This window comes from Pelodiscus sinensis, chromosome 7, assembly GCF_049634645.1.
Source record: "Pelodiscus sinensis isolate JC-2024 chromosome 7, ASM4963464v1, whole genome shotgun sequence".
Classification (NCBI taxonomy): Eukaryota; Metazoa; Chordata; order Testudines; family Trionychidae; genus Pelodiscus; species Pelodiscus sinensis.
The window spans coordinates 6,820,647-6,826,978 of record NC_134717.1 but is presented as its reverse complement, the minus strand read 5'-3'; positions in this window follow the sequence as shown (position 1 = coordinate 6,826,978).

The window sequence follows — 6,332 nt, the reverse complement described above, 5'->3', positions numbered from 1 at the left end:
AAATTCTTTCCAAATTGCCTTGTGTGAGGAGTGACAACAACAAATACACATGAAGCAAAACTATTTTAACCTTTTAGAAGGGAGGGGAGGTAAGGCAATTTATTTACCCATTCTGTGCTACAGAGTTCCTCTTTCTGACAAAGTATTTGCATAGGCCAAGAGTTTCTATTGTTGCAAGAGACTACAGCTGGATTTTCTGTAGGAACCCTTCCAAATACTGGAAATAGAAATTATAATTACCCATTCACATGTAATTGCATGCAATTAATTAATCACATACACTTAATTTATTACATGTAATCACATGTAATTACCCATTCACATGTAATAATTTCAATTTCTTTTTTATGGATAACTTGCTAATGATCAACTATTACAGCACAGCAGTTAGAATGAACCCTAGTTAGACTAACATCACTAACTAAAGACTGAAGTAACAGAGGAGTTGCCGTGTTACTCTGGATCTGCAAAAGCGACAAGGAGTCCTGTAGCACCTTATAGACTAACAGATGTATTGGAGCATAAGCTTTCGTGGGCAAAGACCCACTTCCTCAGATGCATGTAGTGGAAATTTCCAGGGGCAGGTATAAATATGCAGGCCAGAATCCGGCTAGAGATAACGAGGTTAATTCAATCAGGGAAAATGAGGCCCATTTCTAGCAGCTGATCTTGAGGTGTGAATCCCAAGAGAGGAGAAGCTGCTTTTGTAGTTGGTTATTACAAATCAGAGATCTCCTTTCACACAGGCCCATGCCGAGTGTTCTATTGACAATTCAATAAAACATTCAGCTTTATTGTGCAACTGGATGTTTCAGCAGCCACATAACTGCAGGTATACACAACTTCAAAGAAGAAAGAAAATAATGACTGTAGCTATTAGAAACCGTGTGTGAGCCTGATTCAGTGCTGTAGACATTTGGCCTTCAATCTATAACTGCTTCTTTATGGTATTTTCCCTGTCTCAGTTCCATGGAGTTCTTTAAAATTACAGGAAACTGTAGCCACAGATCAGTCTGGATTATCCATCGTATATTCTCCCTGCAGGAACAGGCTAGACCTGACTGGAGCTCTACTAGTCAGGGCACAGGGCCATGCCTTGCATCTCAATAATAGATGTATTCACACAAAGGCAACGGCCCTCCTTACTTAATTCTAAGATAACACTTTAGAATAACCAGCATAAGGTACCAGCCAGCCTTTCAGGCAAGTAGCAAGCTTCCCTATCCCCTTAGCTATCACCCACAGCTATTAAAAAATCCTTATTTTCCCTTCTTGGGATGAAGGATGGTAGAGACACCTTAACATACAACTGCTACAGACCAATAACGCCCAACTATTCTGTAAAATAACAGGATACTGTATTGAGATGCAGTTCTCAAATAAGTCTGGGTTTCCCTTGGCAGTTCCTATGCATGCAAGTTGGGCTGGATCCAATTTGTGCTCTACCTGGCTGGCAGTTTTATTCCTCTGAGGCTGTGTCTAGACTACATGCCTCTGTCGTCAGAGGCATGTAGATTAGACACATAGGCAAAGGCAAATTAAGCCGCGATTTAAATGATTGTGGCTTCATTTACATTTACATGGCTGCCGCGCTGAGCCGACAAACAGCTGATCAGCTGTTTGTCCGCTCAGCGCGCTAGTCTGGATGCTCCCCTGCCGACATCAAAGCCCTTTGTCGGCAGCCCCGTTATTCCTTGTGGGATGAGGTTTATCGGGGCTGCCGACAAAGGACTTTGATGTCGGCAGGGGAGCGTTCAGACTAGCGCGCTGAGCGGACAAACAGCTGATCAGCTGTTTGTCAGCTCAGCGCAGCAGCCATGTAAATTTAAATGAAGCTGCGATCATTTAAATCGTGGCTTCATTTGCCTTTGCCAAAAAAACAAATCTACATGGCTCCGTCGACGGAGCCATGTAGTTTAGACGTACCCTGACAGACCTTGCTACGGATGGCCCAGGGTACTGGGCTAGATGGACCTTTGTTTTGGTTAGTATGGCCATTCTTATAGAATCACAGGGCTGGAAGAGACCTCAGGAGGTCATCTAGTCCAGCCCCTGCCCAAGGCAGGATCAGTCCCAACTAAATCAACCCAGCCAGGGCTAGTCAAGCCGAGACTTAAACACCTCTAGGGATGGAGATTCCACCACTTCCCTAGGGAACCCATCCCAGGGCTTCGCAACCCTCCTAGTGAAATACTTTTCCCTAATATCCAACCTAGACCTCTCCCACTGTAACTTGAGACCATTGCTCCTCGTTTTGCCATCTGTCACCACTGAGAACAGCCTCTCTCCATCCTCTTTGAACCTCCCTTCAGGAAGTTGAAGGCTGCTCTCAAATCCCCCCTCACTCTTCGCTTCTGCAGACTAAACAAACCCAAATCCCCCAGTCTCTCCTCAGATCATGCGCTTCAGCCCCCTAATCATTTTGATCGCCCTCCGCAGGACCCTCTCCAATGCGTCTACATCCTTTCTATAGTGGGGGACCCAGAACTGGACACAATACTCTAGATCTGGCCTCACCAGAGCCGAATAAAGGGGATTAATGACATCTCTTGATCTGCTGGCAATGCTCCTCCTAATGCAACCTAATATGCCATTAGCCTTCTTGGCTACAAGGACACACTGTTGACTCATATCCAGCTTCTCATCCACTGTAACCCCCAGGTCCTTTTCTGCTGAACTGCTACTTAGCCATTCAGTCCCCATCCTGTAACAATGCTTGGGATTCTTCTGTCCCAAGTGCAGGACTCTGCACTTATCTGGTGAGGTTCAACAAGGACTTCTTTTCGCCCAATCCTCTGATCTGTCCAGGTCACTCTGGACCCTATCCCTGCCCTCCAGCGTATCTACCTCTCCCTCTAGCTTAGTGTCATCTGCAAACTTGCTGAGGGTGCAATCCATCCCCTCATCCAGTTAATTAATAAAGATATTGAACAAAACTGGCACAAGAACAGATCCACTAGAAAACAACTGCAAACCTGACATTGAGCCGTTGATCACTACCCGTTGGGCCCGACAGTCTAGCCAGATTTCTATCCATCTGACAGTCCATTTATCCAATCCATACTCCCTTAACTTGTTGGCAAGAATATTGTGGGAGACCGTATCAAAAGCTTTGCTAAAGTCAAGGTATATCACATCCACTGCCTTTCCCACAACCACAGAGCCAGTTACCTCATCTCAGAAGCTAATCAGATTGGTCAGGCACGACTTGCCCTTTGTGAATCCATACTGACTATTCCTAATCACTTTCCTCTCTTCCAAGTGCCTCAAAATGGATTCCTTAAGGATCCCTTCCATGATTTTTCCAGGAACCGAGGTAAGACTGACCAGCCTATAGTTCCTTGGATCGTCCTTCTTCCCTTTTTTGAAGATGGGCACTACATTTGCCTTTTTCCAATCATCCGGGATCTTTCCTGATCTCTACGAGTTTTCAAAGATAATGGCCAAAGGCTCCGCAATGACATTTGCCAACTCCCTCAGTACCCTCGGATGCATTAAATCCGGGCCCTTGGATTTGTGTACTGTTAGCTTTTCTAAATAGTTCCTAACTTGTTCTTTCCTCACCAAGGTCTGCCCACCTCCTTCCCATACTGCAATCCCTAGTGTATGTGTCTGGGAGCTGACCTTGTCCATGAAGACAGAGGCAAAGAAAGCACTGAGTACTTCAGCTTTTCCCACGTATTCTGTCACTAGGTTACCTCCCTCATCCAGTAGGGGCCCCACATGCTCTCTAGTCACCCTCTTATTCTGACATGCCTGTAGAAACCTTTCTTGTTACCCTTCACATCCCTTGCTAGCTGCAATTCCAAATATGCTTTTGCCTTCCTGATAACTCCCCTGCCTTCAAGCAATACACTTATACTGCTCCCTAGTCATCTGTCCAAGTTTCCACTTCTTGTAAGCTTCCTTTTTGTGTTTAAGCTCATCATGGATGTCTCCGGTAAGCCAATCTGGTCGCCTACCACATTTGCTTTTCTTGCTGCGCATTGGGATGGTTTCTTCCTGTGCCTTTAATAAGGCTTCTTTAAAATACTGCCAGCTCTCCTGGACTCCTTTCCCCTTCATGTAAGCATCCCAGGGAACCCTGTCCATCAGTTCTCTGAGGGAGTCAAAGTCTGCTCTTCTGAAGTCCAGGGTGTGTATTTTGCTACTCTCCTTTCTTCCTTTGGTCAGGATCCTGATATCTACCATCTCATGATCACTGCTTCCCAGGTTGTCACCCAGCTCTACTTCCCCTACTAATTCTTCCCTGTTTGTGAGCAGCAGATCAAGCTGCACATGACCCCTGGTCGGTTCCTTCAGCACTTGTACCAAGAAGTTTTCCCTACATCATCCAAAAACGTCCTGGATTGTCTGTGTACTGCTTTACTGGTCTCCCAACAAATGTCAGGGTGATTAAAGTCACCCATGAGAACCAGGGCCTGTGATCTGGAAGCTTCTCTCAGTTGTCCAAAGAAAGCTTCATCTACCTCATCCACCTGATCTGGCGGTCTATAGCAGACACCAATCACAACATCACCCCTGTGGCTTCAACCTCTACATTTAACACACAGACTCTCAACTGTCTTTTCTCCAAGTACTGGAGCTCCGAGCAATCATACTGCTCTTACATACAATGCAACTCCTCCTCCTTTTCTCCCCCACCTGTTCTTCCTGAACAGTTTATACCCTTACATGACAGTGCTACAGTCGTACAAGTCATCCCTCCAACTCTCCATTATTCCAATCAAATCATAGTTCTTTGACTGGGTCAGGGCTTCTAATTCTTCCTGTTTGTTTCCCAGGCTTCTCACATTAGTGTACAAACACCTTAGATAACCAGTTGATTGCCCTGCCTTCTCCATCCGAATCAGGGGTCCTCCTTTGTTGCTCGTTCCTCCTTGTGATTCTTCGTGGTGTCCGACTTCCTCACTTACCTCAGGGCTTTGGTCACCATCCCCCAACAAACTTAGTTTAAAGCCTTCCTTGCTAGGTTTGCAAGCCAGCCCACGAAGATGCTTTTTCCTCTCTTGGTTAGGTGGATCCCATCTCTTCCTAACAATCCTTGTACCCGGAACAGAGTCCCATGGTCAAAGAAACCAAAGCCCTCTCTCCAACACCATCTGCGCAACCACGCATTTACTTCCACAATTCGATGATCCCTACCCGGACCTTTTCCTTCAACCAGAAGGATGGACAAAAACACCACTTGCTCTTCAAATTCCTTGATCCTTCTTCTCAGTGCTTCATAATCTGCTGTGACCTGCTCAAGGTCATTCTTGGCCGTATCATTAGTTCCTACACGGAGAAGCAGGAAGGGGTACTGAACCGAAGGTTTAATCACTTTCGGAAGACTCTCGCTCATAGCCTGAATGTGAGCTCCCAGTAAGCAGCACACTTCTCAAGATTGCAGGTCTGGACGGCAGATGGATGACTCAGTCCCTCTTAGGAGGGAGTCCCTGACCACCACCACCTTTTGAGGGTAGAGATCATGGAACCCCCACCCCTAGAACTATGCATCCCATGCCTTCCGGTAGATGGTGTTCCCTTCTGATTTCTTCCCTGGCAAGTCCCTGCCAAAGCATTCTCCACTGCAGTGCCTGTGGAGAGAGCCTGAAAGCGATTACTTACTTCTACAGGAATGGGGTATACCTGAGTTAGAACATAAGAACGGCCATACTGAGTCAGACCAAAGGTCCATCTAGCCCAGTATCCTGTCTGCCGACAGTGGCCAGCACCAGGTGCCCCAGAGAGGGTGGACCGAAGACAATGATCAAGTGATTTGTTTCCTGCCATCCCTCTCCAGCCTCTGAGAAACAGAGGCCAGGGACACCAATTCTATCCCCTGGCTAATAGTTGGCTTTCTTCTCATTCTAGAGGTTACATGCTGCCAGTTTTCTTCCTTGTCCTGTTCTGCCCTGACTGGCTCTTCAGCCTGCTGTGCCTACAGGATTAAACGCTGCCTTCTATGGAGGAAGTCTTCATCCTCTCTGATAGAACATAGGGTTGATACTTGGGCCTCCAGTCCTCTAATGCTGTGCAGGTAACAACAGAAGACCTATCACCATCCATATCTACCTTCCTTCCTTCTGAGAGATTCCTCAGTTGTTATTAAACACCTCCTTGAAGGGAAGGAGTGTAGTGAAAAGATGTTAAGGAATGGTGAGTGTATCTTACTCCCTTCCCAGCTCCCTCTCCAAACTCCCTGTTAACAGCCCCTGGTTGCTGACTCACTCCTTTATAAAGCACTAGACTGCCTGATAGCCCCTCCCCCTGATTAAGGCTCAATCAGTGAGCAGAGGCATCAAGATTTCAAACCCTGATTAGAAGCTCACAGCTTCTACCTGCCAGCC